This window comes from Pleurodeles waltl, chromosome 4_1 (assembly GCF_031143425.1).
Source record: "Pleurodeles waltl isolate 20211129_DDA chromosome 4_1, aPleWal1.hap1.20221129, whole genome shotgun sequence".
NCBI classification, from domain to species: domain Eukaryota; kingdom Metazoa; phylum Chordata; class Amphibia; order Caudata; family Salamandridae; genus Pleurodeles; species Pleurodeles waltl.
The window spans coordinates 21,718,432-21,738,504 of NC_090442.1; the positions used below are offsets into that span (position 1 = coordinate 21,718,432).

At 43.5% G+C, this 20,073-nt stretch overlaps 1 pseudogene; it reads left to right on the forward strand.

Moving 5' to 3' along the window:
* The window catches only part of LOC138287278 (zinc finger protein 208-like), a 143,768-nt pseudogene that overhangs the window by 91,080 nt on the left and 32,615 nt on the right, over positions 1-20,073 (forward strand).

Here is a 20,073-nt window from a genome sequence, read left to right on the forward strand (position 1 = left end):
GCCCACTGCACTTGTTGAGGCCTCATCTGCCCCTGTGGGGTATTCCAACCTTGCGTTCTCTCTCATCATTTTTTCTAGCTTTGCATTCTCTTGCAAAATGGCCCATCTTACTGCAATAATAACATTGCTGTCCTGCCCTATAATTTCCCTGTCTTCTCCCTTGGGTTGTCCCTTGCTCTCCTGTAAAACTCCTCTGTCCCTTCCTTGTATCACTTCCTGGTTGTCCTCCTGGTGTCTGTACTGTACTGGCATTGTGACAGACATTGGTGGTGCAGTCACAAGTGCCCCTTCTGTACTCGGCTTCTTAAGTTTTTGTTGCACCAACTTCGCTGCAGCCCTTTCCGCCTGCTCTGTCCTCTCCTTGTCTTTTTCTTGTTTCCGCTTAAAATAATGTATTATGTGGGCCTGTATTTCGGGCCATGGTTTAGCCTCTATTCCCACCACTCCATCTAGATTTGCTTGGATATCAGTGGGAAGGCCTCACTTTAATACATTATAAAACAAAATTGCATTTCCTCCTGTGTTTTCCCAGTTACATCCTACCTCCTGCACCCATCGTTCTTTCATTCTAGTAATGAATTCCGCAATATCCTCAGTTGGCTTTATACTTTCTGCCATAAGGGCTCCAATGTCTGGCATGTCTGGGTACGTCCGTAGGAGCGCATCCCAAACATGATGGTGGACATTGTTAAAAGATGACCCGTCAAACTGTGTATTTATCAATGTTACTTGAGGGAACCCTGCGCTCACAAAAATCGTATTTACTTCATCTCCCACTAATGAGCTGAGCAGGCTTTTGACATCACCTAGGGCAAGGTTGACCCCGGCAGTAGCAGGGGTAGTGCTCGTTTTAAATTCTCTTTGTCCATTTGTGGCCATGGTACGTACGTTGGCACTTGCCCTCCCTTAAAAATAAGGGGCAACTGAGTTATTGGTCGAGGGCTTCCTGATCTGAGGCTTAATCTTGGATCTGGTCTAGTACTGCGTGTCACCTGAGTTGGTTTGTCTTCGGCATACTTTTCCCAAACTGCAAGGCATTCTTGCATGTAAGGGTAATTCCAACCTTTGTCACCCCGTCCCTGCCGTATGCAATCTTCTGCAGTTGCTAAATCAAAGGGTTGTAAAGACCCTTCTCGGGGCCATGGCTTCCTTCCTTCTCTTTTAGTCCACCTTGCCAGTTCGTCTGAGAAGGGGTGACAATAATAACTACCCTCCTCTTGCTCTATTATCGCAATAGGTGTCAATTCTTACCTTTTTTTAAATTTCGACGGTCTTTTTGTATCTGCACAATCTCTGGTTGTCATTACTAGTTCTCATGGAGGGCGCGGACGAAAATTGTATAACCTTCTGTTGACTCCTTGCTCATGCGCACTCCTATTAAACCCATTGTCCCACTCCTCATCATCTTCTGCCCCTGTTACGACCTGTGAGCCCCCCAGGGGCTCCTCGTATTGTGGCGTCTCTACACCTCCTTCCCATTCTTCTTCTTCCTCTTCTATCCACTCCTCTGCTGCCTCTCTCAGTGTATCTGCAGATGTGTCTCCAAGCCTAAGAATGACGCTTGATGTAGGAAGAATAGGAATACATCACATACAAATAAACATAAATTCCCAAATCCCAATACAAGCATTTTAGGCTAGATAGTTGTAAACCAATGTAAGTAATGAAAGGCTTAATACATGACATGTTAAAAAAAGACAGACTGTGGGTTCAATAGAAAAGGCAGGTCATATTTAGGACAAACAAACACTTATTAGTTAGGAAACATATATACATGCTGCATTGTTAAGTTAGCTGTGCTGAAACACACAAGAGGCCCCAGCCACATTAGAATGAGAGTTTTTCTTTAAAGCTGCACCAACTGTTGCTTTCATAATGTTCACTCAGCATGAACAGGGTGGAACAGAAGGGTGTATCCTTCCTTAGCACAGGGGTCCTAAAAACCACAAGTCATTCATATTGTGTTAAGGGGAATTGTGTAAAGGGTCAGATAAGTATTTGCAAGGCAGGGCTACCATGGGCAGCACGCAACATATAATCTCTTGTTGTGCAGAAAGATAGATATGGTGAATGACGTCAGTGTAACTTACCCACCCATGAGGCCAACGAGTGCATGTGCTTCTTTCCAGAGGCACCTCATTATCTTATCTGTACTGCTTGTAGTTGCTTACGTCAATGGTGAACTCTTCACCAAAGTTTTTTGTGGTTTTTACAGTATAAATGCTACTGGTGTTTGAACCAGAACTTTGAACTTCAGTCATGGCCTCTATGTTGAGACTGCCTGTTGTTCCCAGCTGAAAATCGATTAAACCTATATTATTGTGTTAAATTGATCTGTCTCATTTTGTTAACAGATTTCCCTCTAACATATTGGCCAGCTAAGCCAGGAGCTCTACTTTGATCCCACCAACTGCTGGACTGGGGGCCCTGCCTGTCTCCACGAGGTGATTTGCGCACTTTTTAAAGAGGTAAGGGAGATGCCAACATTTATGTAAAAATCTCTGATTTCGTGGGGACAGATGGGTCTCAGTGGAAGGTAGTGAAGTGGACAAAGTACGAGGTCTGTTCCTTTTATTTTATAAAGACAGTTACAATTTTGAAACTGTAATGTATGTAATTTTTGTGTTTGCATGCAAGATTGTGTATGAATTGAGATAATATTAAGGGATCCCGGTGGTAAATCCGGAAGATACAGGGAGCTTGACTAAGTAAGTCAAAAGTGGTCAGGAGTAGTGTTGGGCTTGGGGGCTGAGCAATCAGTGTATGTTTTAAAGAACACTCATGTCAACCTAACCCAGATATTGAATCTGGAAGTCACTTTTTTGTTGAAAATAGTGAAAAGTTGTCCCCTCTATGAATCCAGAGGGAAGTGACCAGTAGTATTTTGTTTGCCCTAGTATGAAATTAAGAATTACTGTGTATGTATATTAAAATTTACTGTGTATGTATATGCATGTATAGACAGAAATGTGGCCACATAATAATGTCAATATATAAGTTTGTTATTTAGTGTATAAGTTAGGAATAAGTATCAGACCTCCTATTCTTATGAAGGTTAAGTCATAACAGTATACTCAAAAGTGAAGTACTGTCCCAAAAAAGTCAACTAATTAATTCCACATCCCTGAATTAATTATTCATTTTTATAACATTCAGGCTGTCGCCCTCTGCAACAGAACTGACCTTTGTAGATCAGCAATATCAATACCATAGAATCATTTTTTAAGTCAGAAGTTTATGTATTTATAGTATATCACCTCTAGGCCTTAAAAACAATCTACATTGACATAAGAGAAATGCCTGTTAAACAATTATAAAAAAATATTCAAAGAACTAATACAAGGACATTATCCTCCAAGTTAAAAGTAGTGTAGTAGCCTCATGAACCCCATAACAAATATTGACACTATTAACTATTATTCCCATTATGAAACTATAGAGCCTCAATATTGGAGGCTAGATGAAATATCAAATAGTATAGACTGGGACATACACACATATATTGAAGATATACAAATAGAAGGAGAATTATCAGCTACTATACATACAAATATATTTAACTACCTTTCAGATAAATGTGAACAGGATCTTCGCATAATTAGAATAAAAAAGTTTATTTTGAAATCTACAAAACCTGTTGCAGTTGTCTTTCCAAGAGTAAAGTTTTAAATTTGTTTTCATGTGTGACACTGGTGCCACCTTGTGGCAGGAAAGTGAATATATTGAAGTTACTGCACTTTTTCAGTGGAACCATGGGCAACAGTCACGTGAATTCCCTGCAATAATAACAGACTCATCTTTAGTATTAGACCTCTTACTGTATGCATTTATTAGGGACCTCCCAGTATGGAATTTAGGATATGAATAATTTATAAACATACATATATCACAATAACATTATTGTTTGTTGTGTCAGGCAAACAAACCACTTAAACCACACATTAATGCACCTACCCAATATATATGTAAATGAACAAAGTTGTTAAAGAGATTAGGGATATATATATGTATATATATATATATATATATATATGTATATCTAATGTTCACCTTCATAGCCTAATAATAGTTTATGTGAAGTCTGGAAATACCCCAGGAAGTAAATAGAAGTCCATTTAGAGTGAAAAACATATGGTACAAAAGATTAAGTTCACTAAACAGACATGAGGTCTCCTTTAGAACACATGGTTAAAGTGTTCTCAGGAGACAGGGACAGAATAGGAAAATACTGTAAGGAATGGCACAAAGCAACATTAAAACTTGCACATGCATGGCCCAAAGAGGGCACACTTGATAATACAATAATAGAACACATGGACACCTTCCTACAGAGTAAATACAAGGGAAATAAACTAGAGAAAAGGAAGGTCACACTAGACCAATGGAGGGTCTTTTGTGAAACAAATATGAATGAGTCAAATACAAAGCCTCAAACCCTCCCTTCAGCTCCTCCACCCCCCTATCAAGATGTGCCATTAAGGTTAGGCAGTGCAAAGGTACAGGGCATGTATACTTTGCAACCTGGTGCCCCACACTCATTACCTATCTCTTCACATCCCCCTGCTGTGGGATATACAGACCCAGAGTATAGCCCACCATTAGAATATTTTTCTAAACATAGAGAATATGTTGACCCATCTCCATGTCCTCAAATGGCCAGTACACCACAGGAAATGTCAGGTGGGGACAGTACTAAGTACATAGGGACAGTAGATGCTACATTTACACTTCATTTAGAGGACGAGATGTCCCCCACTAGGAAGAATGAAGGTATACCTAATGAGGGATCAAGAGGGGTACAGAGAATGGAGGGGGCTAGAAAAAAGGAAGGTGTTTTGAAAAAACCGAGTGCCAATATTAAAAATGAAACAAGAAGGTTAGCTTTCACACCAGAAAGTCCTCCCACAGGGTGCTGGAGGTTCATGCACTCAGGAGCAGAAGGTAATAGTGTAGGCAAGTGGGTCACAGAGCAGGAAGATGGATGGGTAGACAAAAGAGCGACTTGGGAAAAGGGGGAAGGGCCCCTGAGGCAGTCAAGAGCCCACACTATCCCACAAATAATTGAACAAAAAGGACTAGATGACACAGTCTACACACATAGCAGCTTAGATGAAGAAGATATGGGTTTAGAAAAATCCTACAAAGGATCAGAGGGGGCATTAGATGACGTCACTGAACATGTTAAAAGAATGTCCCTTCTTGAGGATCATAACAAGGAACAGTCACAATATGCCTGTGAGGGAGATGAAAACAGTAAGGCAGGACAGACTTTACAAAAGAAGCCAAGAGAATTACAGAGATTAGTATTTGATGGGGCGCATGCACGCCCATATGAAAGAGAGGGAACATTTGATATGGCAGGAAAAATGACACTGAGAAAAGACATGGCACGTGCATTCCCTGTATGTCCTGGCAATAATTTGACACCCAATGAAATAGTAGCTCAGTATGAAAATAGTTGGTATAATGTTGTCCCTTTTACTGACAACCTAGCAGGTTGGACAGAAGGATTGGCATCACAGATGACACCATGGCCGCAAGAGGGTTCCTTTGAACCCCGAGACATGGCTAATGCAGAAATGTGCATTTTTCAGGGTGCAGGGGATCCTTATTGGGATTATCCCTATATGCAGAAAAGTTTAAGAGTGTGGCAGAGATATGCTTGTAAGTATGACTCACGTCACCCTACTGGCAATAGGACTACAGTCCTGTCACAACTGCCCTTGATATTCAAGGGCCCAGGGGCGCCTCAATATATACCATGGCCCCAGATGGACAAAGAAAATCTTTAAAAACAGTTGCCACAACTTGCTGAGGGTGCTGGGAAATGGATAGCAGCTCTGGAAAAACATACTGCAGGGATTACTCTTGCAATAGGGGACATTAAGAGTTTACTAAGTTCCCTTATAGGAGATGAGACAGACACATTGTTCACAAAGGCAGGAGTAAAAGATGTGACATTGACTAACCCAAAATGTGATGGGGCACCCTTTAATAGAGTAAGGGGAATTGTTTGGAAGCAACTGAGGAAAATGTATCCAGACAGGCCAGACATTGGGTCCCTTATGGCACAAACAATGCAGCCAAATGAGGACCCAGCCCAATTCCTTAGCAGAATGAAGGAAAAATGGACACAGGAAGTGGGGGAGAGTTGGGATGTCACTGGACAGAATGCAATACTATTTTTCAATATAGTGAAAAAGGGTCTGCCAGTTGAAGTGCAAGATAAATTAGATAATATAGTGGCCTTGGAGGCCAAACCATGGACAGAGATACAAGCACACATAATACATTTTTGTAAGAAGAGACAAGAAAAGGAAAAGAGTGAGAAAGATAAAATAGAGAAAGCAGCAGCTAAATTGGTCCAGCAGAAACTAGCCAAGAAAACAGAGGAAGGAATAGCCACTGCCACCACCCAGTTAGCTGCAGTGTCCCTGGGAATGCCTCCTTCAGGCACCCCAATGCAACCCTACCAGTATGCCCAGAGAAGCAATAACAGGAATAATGGAAGAGGAGGGCGAGGAAGGTTTGGGGGAAATAGAGTAAACACATTCCAGAGGGGACAGACATGCCACTATTGCAAAATGACAGGACATTTCATTAGAGACTGTAGGGTTAAAAAGAAAGATGAACTTAGCAACCAGACCAGGGCAAATTATGGCCAACAAATGGTACCGCCTGGTGGCATTGTAACACAACCTGCCATGAGTCCCCAAGTGATATATCTCCCACAGCCCCAAATACAAATGCAGCCTCAACCACAGATACAGCCTCAACAGTTACAGCAATCAGTGCCCCAAATACAGTATGGGCCACAGCAGACAGTGCAGCCCACCTTGCAGCACCAGAACTTACAAGGAGGGATAACTGTCAGGGGAGGGAACCCATTCCAGCAAAACTACATGGGAGGATATGCCCAATGAAGGTGCCCAAGGAGAAGTCTCATATGTCCAGTCTTATCGGTAACCCACAGGCCAGATGAGGAACCCACTGTGATGGTAGCCATAAATGACAAGGAATACACCTTTCTCATCGACACTGGGGCCACTAGGTCCTGTATCCGTGAGAAGGGACTGCCATTGTCAAATTTATCAATGGACACACAGGGGTTCTCCGGGGCTGTGATGAGGGTTCCATTCACTAAACCTGTGGAGATGGAAATAGGGGGGAGGTATGTTGATGGATGTTTCTTATTCTCCCCAAATGCACCAGCTAATCTGCTAGGACGTGATCTCATGGCAAAATTAAACATGACTATTCACTTTGAAGAGGATGGGACTATGATCTGTTCAACACCTGGAGTATCTAGTACACGCATCATGACAATGGTTACACACCCTCCAGACGGTAACCAAGTTAGAGCCAGACCTGTAGACATTTTAGCCTTTACTAGAGCAGTGTACACCATCATAGCAGAAACACCAGAACTGACAGGGAAAATAGTTGAATTACCCAAAAACTTCCTCTTTAGACGACAGGGCCCCTGTTTTGAAACATTAGACAAAAACCTAATTCTGGAAATAGAGGCTCTAGAAGTGTCCCCCAACTATGGGACCCTGATGGCAAGTGACCACACTGGTGTGATGTGGGCATGTGTCATCTTTTGTGATCCCAACATGCAGGTGGGCGACATATCAGATGACCAGTTGTTTGCTGATGACTTTAGAAGGACAGAGATTGTTTTTCAAAACAGTGTACCTTTACGCACCACACTGGAGACAAGGCCTGTGATACCAATAAATGTCTCCAGTCCTATCAAAGATAAGGACCTTGCGCAGGTACCCTCTAACTTATGGACAAAAGGTCCTTATGATGTAGGCCTCGTCCGCACAGCAGTACCATTCAGAATAACCTTGAAGGAAGGAGCAATACTGCCAAGAGTGAAACAATATCCTCTATCCAAAGAAGCAGAGGAGGGCATTGCACCTGTTATACAGGCATTGGTGGAGCAGGGAGTCATATACCCAGGTGTATCCCCCTGCAACACCCCAATTTACCCTATAAAGAAGGCCAAGGGAAATTTGTGGCGCATGATTCAAGACCTGCGCCCCCTTAATGACATAGTGATACCAGAATTCCCTATAGTACCTGATCCTTCCATCATCCTAACCAACATACCCCAAGATGCTAGGTACTTTACAGTCATAGACTTGAAGAATGCATTTTTCAGCATTCCCCTGCGCCAAGACAGTCATTATTTGACTGCATTTTCCTATCGTGGTTCACAGTACCTGTATTCCAGATTACCTCAAGGGTACTGTGAGTCCCCTAGTGTCTTTAACAGGACGGTCAAGAATGACCTCGCCAATTTTCAATGTGACAGCACAGTGTTGCAGTATGTTGATGACCTACTAATCTGTAGTCCAGCAGAAGAGCAGTGTAGAAAGGACACTGTGTCCCTGTTGTGCACCCTTGCTCAAAGAGGTTACAAGGTAGACAGGGACAAATTACAGTACTGCCAGGAAGAAGTTCAATACTTGGGGCAACTACTATCAGCATCAGGCCGTAGAGTTATGCCAGGGAGAGCAGAATCCATTCAGCAGATGACAGAACCTGAAACTGTGAAAGGAATGCAGAAGTTCCTAGGCTTATGTAATTATGTCAGACAATGGGTTTTTGACTACAGTACTTTAATATCCCCACTGCTTGCATCTATCAAACAGGCAAAAACACAGAAAGACAGGATAACATGGACTACGGAGATGAAACAAACCTTCAGTAAGCTAAAAACAGAGATAATAAATGCACCAGTGTTAGGAACACCAGACTATACCAAAGAGTTTTTTCTTTTTTGCCACTGTAATGGCCAGGTGATGACGACTGTCCTCACCCAAAAGTATCCTTTAGGCCACAAACCAATTGCATATTTTAGTGGCCTACTTGATTCTGTCATGAAAGGTCATTACCCTTGTGAACAATCACTAGCCACAGCAGCCTTTGCAGTAGAGAAAAGTGCTCCCATTGTCATGGGTGCACCCTTGACACTGTATGCTGAACATGCTGTGTTTGCAATAATCCAGAAAGCTAAAACAACACTAACACCACAGAGAGTATCAGGCTATGAGATAATACTATCATTACCATCCTTGAAGGTGGTTAAATGCCACACAGTCAATCCTGCTACCTTCTTTGCACACCCCATTTCAGACACTGACGATGATGCCCATGATTGTGCCACATATACTCCAGATGAGTGTAGCCAAGCAACAGAAGACCCCATTCCAGGTAGTGTTGTGTATTTTGTGGATGGATCTTCCACAATAGATCAGGACACAGGGGTAAGACATACAGGTGCTGCAGTGGTCAGAGCTATGCAGCACAACTCTTCAGACACACTGCAGATAACTGAACAGATAACTTTGCCATCTCAATATTCAGCCCAGGCTGCTGAATTAGTAGCTTTAGTGGCAGCCCTCAAACAAGGGGAAGGAGAAACAATAACAGTATACTCTGATTCAGCCTATGTTACTACAACAGTGCATTCCAGCATTATGCGGTGGAATAGACGGGGATTTCTCAAGTCTGATGGAAGCCCTGTCATGCACCGGCCCCTTTTAGAGGACTTGATACAAGCTTTAACACTGCCACATGCAGTTGCAGTAGTGAAATGCGCAGCCCACACTAATGCTCAGGATTTTGTGTCCCGTGGAAATGCCCTGGCAGATTGGGCAGCCAAAGATGCAGCAACACGCCCTCTTAGTGATACACATACCACAGTTTTGTTAGCTAGTGAAACATTGACATCTTCAGACTCTTTGAATGCATCCAGACATTACACAGAGACAGCTCACCTGCATATAAGAGAGATACAAGAAAATGCACCAGAACATGAGAAACAGTTGTGGGAAGCCAGAGGATGCACACAGACAGGAACAGATTTAATATACAGACAAATATCAACAGGGAAGCCTGTCATGCCCCAAGCATTGCTACTTATAGCTCTAAACCAGCTACATCTTCCGTCACATACTGCTAGAGACAATATGTCCCTCCAAATACGTCAGGATTGGTTTGTCCCAAACTTACATGAGATGATTACAATGTACATACACACCTTCACAGTGTGCCAGCAGTATTCACCAAATCCCACATCTAAGGTAATAGCTTCCACAATACCTCGCCCACAAGGTCCCTTTAAGGAACTGCACATTGACTACATTGATATGATTGACAGATGCAATCATTATCGCTATCTGATAGTTGTAGTCTGCCCATTCTCAAGGTGGATTGAAGCAGGGCCTTGTGTTCACTGTGATGCCAAATCTGCTGCTAATTTTTTGATTTGTGAGGTAATACCGCGATGGGGTGTCCCTGAGGGGATCAGATCGGACAATGGCACCCATTTTGTCAATAATATCTTTTCTCACCTCACCACCTTGTTAGGAATAACACATAAATTGTCCTCAGTTTATCATCCGCAAAGCAATGGAATTGTGGAGCGCCTTAATGGCCTCCTCAAGAACAGAATAAGTAAACTATGTGTGACATTGAAGAAGAAATGGCTATACTGCCTCCCTTTGGCACTCTTTGCTTTGAGAAATACCCCAGGATCAGATCATCATTTAACTCCACATCAAATAGTGACAGGTAGAACAATGAGCACATTTGTGCCATCAACTAGACATAAATTGGAGACTGAGAGTGCACCTGAGGTTGTACAAATTGAAATGAATGAATACATGTCTGAGCTAACCAAAGTTGCAAAGTTCTTCTCTAAACAGGTTACACGTGCAGCCAAGAAGCGCGCCAACGCATCTCCTGCAAAGGATCAACAAACACCATTACCTTTGGGAACTTTAGTATATATTCGCAATTTTGTCAGAAAGTGGAAGGACTGCAAATTCAATGGACCCTTCCCTGTGACAGACAGCACAACTACAGCAGTGAAAGTCCAAGGACACAAACCATGGTACCACCTCCAGGATATCCGCCTGGCCCCAACCATGTCATCCATCCCTTTGGACACCGAGCAGGAAAAAGAGGGGGGAGAACAGGAGAAGCAACCGGAGTAAAGCCTCCCTCTAAAGCTTCAATCTTAGACAATTCTTCTTTTCAGTTATGTATTTTATGTTTGTTTTTCCTCTTCGTTGCACTGATATTGCTGCTTTTAGCCCGTGGATATTAAAATTTTTTTGATCCTATATCAATTACTACACGCATGCGTAGAACTGTTGATAATGACACTGACCATCACCCTCTCCATATTGCTTTGTTTGACAATGTGTGGTATCAGCACATGCACAGTATAGGCACATCCACATCCAACACCAGTTGTTATGTATGCTCTCTCATCCCCCATGCTGCTGGAGTAGATAACTTGCATCTCCCTAAAGAGGTATCCCCAAACATTACACATTGTCTCCTGCACCTGTTTTTATGCAGAATGAGAGCACAGCTACAGCCAACTCAGGTTAGTCCTGCTACTGCACGAGTTAACACAACTAGATTTGACACCACCCCAGAAGTCCTACAAGTCCTGACAGAAAAAAAAGAGATAATGGAAGAGATATCAAGAATGAAGGAAGCAGGGCAAACAATGTTTCACCCAGATTGGGAAAAATGGGTATTACGTCGAGGTATTTTTGGAAGGTCTTACCCATCATCTGAATGTAGCAACTATTTAGCTGAACCCCTGCCCCCTGATTGCGCAAGCAGGCCAGTTCTTAGTATCACAGGATCAGTATTTGCCCATGATAAATGGCATACCGAGGCCAAGTTCTCATGTAGAGCAGTATCATTATGGAATGGTACCAAGACACAAGGTCCACTAAGCTTTAATAAGATAATAGGTCAATGTCAGGAAATATGGGATGCGAACATACAGAGATATACATGGACAGGGACTACCATACACCCTAGAATAGCAATGAAATTAACACACTTTTCTCTTTGTTTCAGAGGGAAAGGGACAGTGAAGGTGGGGAGTAACCTCAACTGCAACATCACCACCTACAACGCTGATATGCAGGGCGGCACCTCCAGCCTGATGGATCACTACTGGATGTGTGGGGCCCGGCTCCACATGCAACTACCCCCGAACTGGAATGGCCTCTGTTACCTAGTGACTTTGCACATCCCCTCCCTGGTGATACCAGGTGTGGACATCTCTCAGTTACATGACCATCCCATGAGCCGTCCAACAACCTTGCTTCACCATTACCGGACAAAACGAGCTGCTGAGTTTCTTGGTTCAGAAGTGTGGAAAGATGTTCCACAGGAACACAGACTATTTAATGATGCCCAAATCTTTTTTGGTAGCATCCTACCATTCATTCAGGCGAAGGCAACTGCACGCTGGCTGCAGATCACGCGCTTTGAATTGATGAAGACCATAAATGCAACTGAAGATGGGTTCAATGCTATCAAGGAAGAACTTCGAGCCCTTAGGCTGATGGTAATGCAACACAGATATGTACTTGATTTAATGACGGCCATGGAAGGAGGGGTGTGTAAGAAGATTGGATCGGCCTGTTGTACTTATGTGCCGGCCAATGATGCGGACAATGGGACATTAACTCAGGCCATTCAGACATTGCATGATCTACAAAAGAAAATGATCGATGAGGGGGGTGCTGCTGATAGGTGGTTTGAGGGCTGTTTCGAATGGGTGCCGTCCTGGATGTCGGGGTTGTTCAAGGCCTTGTTGCCTTTGATTGTGTTGTTGCTTTTGATGTGTCTTATTTTTCAGGTAATAATAGCATGTTGCAAAAGGATGACAGCTAAATTGGTAGGGACAGAGTAGTGGGTATGTGATGATTCCCCTAATTTCATTAGTAGATGGGAAGGTAGGAAAAGTAGTTGAATAATCAACTAGAGGGAGGAATGATGTAGGAAGAATAGGAATACATCACATACAAATAAACATAAATTCCCAAATCCCAATACAAGCATTTTAGGCTAGATAGTTGTAAACCATTGTAAGTAGTGAAAGGCTTAATACATGACATGTTAAAAAAAGACAGACTGTGGGTTCAATAGAAAAGGCAGGTCATATTTAGGACAAACAAACACTTATTAGTTAGGAAACATATATACATGCTGCATTGTTAAGTTAGCTGTGCTGAAACACACAAGAGGCCCCAGCCACATTAGAATGAGAGTTTTTCTTTAAAGCTGCACCAACTGTTGGTTTCAAAATGTTCACTTAGCATGAACAGGGTGGAACAGAAGGGTGTATCCTTCCTTAGCACAGGGGTCCTAAAAACCACAAGTCATTCATATCGTGTTAAGGGGAATTGTGTAAAGGGTCAGATAAGTATTTGCAAGGCAGGGCTACCATGGGCAACACGCAACATATAATCTCTTGTTGTGCAGAAAGATAGATATGGTGAATGACGTCAGTGTAACTTACCCACCCATGAGGTCAACAAGTGCATGTGCTTCTTTCCAGAGGCACCTCATTATCTTATCTGTACTGCTTGTAGTTGCTTACGTCAATGGTGAACTCTTCACCACAGTTTTTTGTGTTTTTTACAGTATAAATGCTACTGATGTTTGAACCAGAACTTTGAACTTCAGTCATGGCCTCTATGTTGAGACTGCCTGTTGTTCCCAGCTGAAAATCGATTAAACCTATATTATTGTGTTAAATTGATCTGGCTCATTTTGTTAACAGATTTCCCTCTAACACGCGCCCTGTAGTCCATTGTCCCCAGAGGGGGGCAAGTCTCCTAGATTGCTCTGCCTGTCTCACTGTGTGTTGCAACTCACTTACTAGCCTGTCTCTTCCGCTCTGCTCTGGGTCAGCTCGAGGAGCTGATGGGACGGGAGCGGGGTTGCCTCAGCTCCCTGTGCCTCTAACCTCTCCTCCTTAGGCTCAACCCGAACCGGATCTTGGTACCCTGCAGCTGGCAGGGTTGGGTACAACCCATAAGGTGGGGGCTCCCCTAGTGACTCTCCTGGGGATTCTGTTGTGTTTGTACCACTTCTTATGTTTGTGCCACTGCCTCTTCGGGCGCAGTAGACTTTTCCTTTTCTTTTTCATGACAGAATACTCGCCATAGTGACAGAAAAGCTTCCCTCTTCTGTCTTTTCTTTTTCTTATATGTTGAGCGAATGTAAGTTAATGTGTGTTCAGCTATGTCGTGGTCGAATGTCCCTTCTTTTGGCCATGGTTGAGCGTGACCCTTGGTGCCTTTATGCCACTGCTTGCAATATTTTAGTGTTCTTTTCTTATCTGAAGGTAACGTTTTCATCATGTGGTCCAGAGGGGTATCCATGATCCCCATAGGATGGGTGTTTCCTATGCGTACTTCTTGCAGTGTAACCGATGCACTGTGTATTTCTTTTTAGCTTCTTGTCTCTCATCTTATGTGTATTTTTAGCTTTTATCACTGTTGCTAACCTATGGCAGTGTTGTGTAGGAACAGTCCTACTCAGTATTGCCTGACTTCACATATATGGTTGTGAGACCGTATTGGTGAACATCAGCCATACTTATCGCTAGTTTGTGTAACACCTCTTCTATGGTAATGTCTGGGGCAGGTGAATTTATGGGGGGTCTGAGTGGGTTTGTAGCTGACGCAATGCGTGTTATAACGTTGTCTTGTATGTAGATGCGTATTTGTGGTGCTCTGGGATGTGTTGAGCCATTCATTGTTCAAGGCAGTGAAATTACGAACATCTGTGAGAAATGCATCAAGAAGAGCCTCTAATATAAGGGTGATTGGGTTATTATTTCAAACCGCGGGGTGTTGCATGGGCATGGGGGTTGTCCGTGAGCCCATTTAAATACTCATTTTAACTCAATGGTATCTGTCTCCTGCCACAGAGAATCATCAACCTCACTCATAGGGATTTATTATCAACCTTTACTTACTTTGGGATTGTTTATTCGGACCTCCTGTGTTTTTATTTACACTAATTATTTCCCCCTTATGGGACGCTTTAAGGGCGTCTATTGGGATGTCAAAAATATGGCAGAGGTCTTGCACCTTCTCCTCTTCACTTATATCTGACTGCGTGACAACTGGTGGGGACACCTGTCATTTCTCTATAACCTGACCCTTATGATTGTAAAACACTGTACTATTTCCGTCCTCTTTTTTACTCATTACTTATGAAATGCATTCACTGGTTGTAGGAAAGTACCATCTTGCCTGGCATGTTACCCCCATATTTCACTGTATATATGTTGTTTTAGTCTATGTGTCACTGGGACCCTGCCAGGCAGGGCCCCAGTGCTCATAAGTGTGCCTGAATGTGTTCCCTGTGTGATGCCTAACTGTCTCACTGAGGCTCTGCTAATCAGAACCTCAGTGTTTATGCTCTCTCTGTACAAATTGTCACTAACAGGCTAGTGACCATTTTTACCAATTTACATTGGCTTACTGGAACACCCTTATAATTCCCTAGTATATGGTACTGAGGTACCCAGGGTATTGGGGTTCCAGGAGATCCCTATGGGCTGCAGCATTTCTTTTGCCACCCATAGGGAGCTCTGACAATTCTTACACAGGCCTGCCACTGCAGCCTGAGTGAAATAACGTCCACGTTATTTCACAGCCATTTACCACTGCACTTAAGTAACTTATAAGTCACCTATATGTATGGTATGTCTAACCTTTACCTGGTTCCAGTACTCTCTTCTTGGCACAATGGATTGTGACACCCACATAGATCTTTTCACACGGACATATCAAGCAGTAAATACAGAAATCTGTATTGCAATTATAATGACCTTTAATAAGATGTTCCTTTCCGTTACTTCCCACTCTCAGTTTCTTACCGTTTTCACTGCTCTTGCAAAGAAGCAAAATGGCAAAAAGAGTGAAAAGCTGCAGAGGACGTTCTAAGTGACAGCACGAGATGGAGTGAAGCACCCTGAAGGCCTCTTCCCTTTAGCTGACTATAGTGATGTTTAAATCACAGGCCTGGCTTGTTTTTTGGGGAGTATTGATTACTGTGTTATACATCCGGATACAAATATAAAAATACTCACAGGAATGCAAATATTAGTCATTGTTCTGATTTACTCATAACTGTCACTCAACGTGTCACACATTCAGCAGTAAAATGTCACTCATTCACACACTACAACAATAGAAAAGTCACACATAAGGAATCCAATATCTTGGCAGGTATGGATTATTCAGTCTATTTCTACAAACTCAGCAGAAGGTGCTGACAATCTCCTCCCTGAGCAGAGGTTTCCAGACTTCCTCTCGCCTCATGGGGCAGGTGCAGATCAGGTGCCAGAGGCGTCTGAAAATGAAGGTATCTGTACAGAGAGGGGCTCATCCCCCCTCTATATAGACAGATGGACAGACTCACAGAGGCTTCTTCTCTGAACAGATGGACAGAGCCTCCTCTGCATAGACCCACAGGGCTTCTCCTTCCATGGGACAGAGACAGAGCCTCTCCATCTCTTCAGAGGCACCCTGCCACAGGAATTGGCTGTGCAGCCCCGCCATGGCACGGCTGCCCCTCACTAAGCACTCAGACGCTGCGCTGCTATAATTAAATGCAGCTCTGATGGTTCGAGTCACCCTGCTTCACCCCGTCACAGCATGCAAATGGTCAAAGTGCAAAAAATGTGTGATTAATGAATTTTAATGTGGTAATGTGGACCACCATATTAAAAAGTGTTACTCTAACTCCTGATGAGTGGTACTTGGCAGGGCTAAAAGAGTCACTTTAAGTCTCACATGTGGTAATCAAATGTCACTCACTGAAACTCTGTAATAATGGAAATGTAACACATGAGCATATTTGGCAGCTATGTCAGTGCACACTGCAAATACTTAATATTAGGAAAAATCACCATAAAATGGGTTTTAGAGATACCTTAATGATCCATGACTGATAGTGAAAGTAAACAAACAGCAAAGCCATGTTAAAAAAAAAAAATGAATACAAAGAATGTTATACAAGGACTTATTGAAGAATGATTTCTGGGTCTTTGCAAAACCTTAAAACACGAACAAAAGTTGGTGACCCTAATAAGAGCCTGTATGAAGGAGTCCAACAATTTCTAGTGGTGAAATAACTCTTCCGTTCGTCAGTCCCGGCACTGTTCAGTCATGTTCATGATACCATCCACTGAGTGAGAAATCTCTGTGTGGGTCAAACCTGATGGTTCTGTCTTATGAATGTATTGTGACCAACGTTCCCTTTAAGGCGCGCGCTTGGGCGCGCGCGCACCCTTCCTTCCCCCACCGCGCAGTCCACTTTCTAATGCGCACACCTTTTATCCACGTCACTTCCTGCATAACGCGGGGAGAGTGAAACCGTACGTAAGCGCTGCGCTTTAAAAACAAACAGCGCAAAATCAAGGTCACTCTCTTCGCGGCAGGACAAGGTGGATAGTGGAGTGCTGGAGGAGGAGAAGCAGCGAGGTAAGACATGTTGTTTAGGAGGAGGGCTTGGGCTACTGTGATTTCACTAAAATGCATTGCGCACACAGGTTCCACCTGCCCGCTGTTCACCTCTGTGGCAAGAACGCAGCTTGTGTCTAGACTTGCTTTCCACTTATCTCAGAGCCAACCCCAGTCTCAGGAAAGCCTGTTGAGAGATTATGACATGGGAGGACGTCATCGGAAGGCCCCTTTACCATTTTGTATGGTGGAAACATCATTTTGCATTGGGGTACTGCTTTGACCCACAATTACAAGATATAAGGGACAGCTCTCACATAATTTCAAACTTCACACATTTTCACTGAATAACGTTGCCACATTGTTTTAATGATCAGTACCACCCTTGCGCCCCACGCGTCTATATAGCACCATTTTGGAGAAACTGAGGGCCATATGTTGCAAACTGTATGGCGTTTGCCAGAGACCAGCATTTCAGGTGTTCGTTTAATTTAGAGACTTTTTACGAGTTTTTAGGAACAGAGGCCCATATTTATACTTTTTGACGCTAAACTTCGCTAACGCAGTTTAGCGTCAAAAAATTTAGCGCCGGCTAACGCCATTCTGAAGCGCCATGCGGGCGCCGTATTTATGGAATGGCGTTAGCCGGCGCTAGCAGACCGGCGCTGCCTGGTGTGCGTGGATAAAAACCACGTAGACCAGGCAGCGCCGCCGTTGGGGAAAATGGCGTTAGGGCGTCTTAAAATGGGGCAAGTCAGGTTGAGGCAAAAAAATCGCCTCAACCCGATTTGTGCCATTTTTTACGACGCCCAGACGCCATTTAAATGACTCCTGTCTTAGTAAAGACAGGAGTCATGCCCCCTTGCCCAATGGCCATGCCCAGGGGACTTCTGTCCCCTGGGCATGGTCATTGGGCATAGTGGCATGTAGGGGGGCACAAATAAGGCCCCCCTATGCCACCCAAAAAAAAAAAAAATCAAAAAATTTATACTTACCTGAACTTACCTGAATGTCCCTGGGATGGGTCCCTCCATCCTTGGGGGTCCTCCTGGGGTGGGCAAGGGTGGCAGGGGTGGTCCCTGGGTGCAGGGGAGGGCACCTGTGGGCTCATTTTGAGCCCACAGGCCCCTTAACGCCTGCCCTGACCCAGGCGTTAAAAAGAGGCGCAAATGCGGGGTTTTTTGCCCCGCCCACTCCCGGGCGTGATTTTTGCCCGGGAGTATAAATACGACGCATTTGCGTCGCAGTCATTTTTTTTAGACGGGAACGCCTTCCTTGCATCTCATTAACGCAAGGAAGGCGTTCACGCAAAAAAATGACGCTATTTGCCCATACTTTGGCGCTAGACGCGTCTAACGCCAAAGTATAAATATGGCGTTAGTTTTGCGCCGAATTTGCGTCGAGAAAAACGACGCAAATTCGGCGCAAACGAAGTATAAATATGCCCCAGAGACTTTTTACGAGTTCGGATTTCCGCTAAGTAACTCCACGTGTTTCCCTTCAAAAATACATTTTGTGCAGAAACAGCCCCGGAACTCGGGAAAGACGTGTGTAAAATGTTATAGAATTTCATTCCAGGCCTGAACCCCCACAATTGTATGGTACAAAGGTGGGAACGCCGCCCGTCTGGAAACTGTAATTCAGATTTAGTGTTCCCTGCTTCCTGCAACTCATAATCTGGCACTAGTTGTATCAGAAACGACGTCATATTTTTAATGCAATTGGCATGGCCGGATACTGACCTGTATTGCTTGCAATGCATTTCTGCTGCACGGTGTTTGGTGGCAGCCTTCCTGCCACCATCTGTGGATAGGCCGTGGCTGCTTGCTCACGGCTACCAGTGGAGAATCAATGCCACCACAGTAATCTGTGCTAAATGATGCTCCCCGCTTAATTAGACCTCTTGATGACGATTATTGTTTTACTTGAACCCTGTTATTAGTAATCTTTATTCTTTCTCTTGCTCATTAGCCCTCTGATTGTATTTTTCTAATCATTCTGTTTCTTTGTACCATTCTGTTCTTGTCTTCATGAAAAGAGCCTTCTTCACATTATACAAACTACATACATTAGTAAAAAATACACACAATGTTGCAGCCTTTGTAGTCTAAAAACCGTGGACATTGCTAGGTACTCACTGCAAACAACAAGATCTGGAGGAAAAACCCTGACAAGCAGCTTGTCACAGCTCTGGAAAGCAAAGAAGGCTGGGGCAGTCAAAGGCAGTGCTCTAGATATCACGCTGACTTGGGACTGCTTTTCTCAATCAGCCCTATAGTCTGGGACACTGGAATTATGTGCAGTGGAGGGCCAAATTATATGGGAGGCTTGATTAATTGGTGCAGCAAGAAAAGACAAATTATGCAGCGTACTGCAGCATATTTTGTGAAAGTATTACTTCGTTTGTTCTGATTTTTATACTTGTTAAAACTGTCTGGGCTTAGATTGCATCTCAGTTGTATTGGTTTAGCACCATACTATAGTAATTAGTAAGAGAAAAGTGACCAGTCAACTTTTATAAAGGGAGTTCTGCTGCGCGTCAACAAATGTCACTGCATTTTTAGTAACTTTTCAACCGATTTAAGCTAGAAATAGACTCTTTTTGTTAAATCTGCAGATTATGCAACAGGTGGTGGATTGCGTGGCGAATGCGGCTAGTCCATAATTATGTGAAAATCTCCACAGGTGGACAAGCATATAATTCCAGTGGCCCTGCCCATGGCCGTTGCGAAGGCCCATGCCTGCCATGACTCACCCT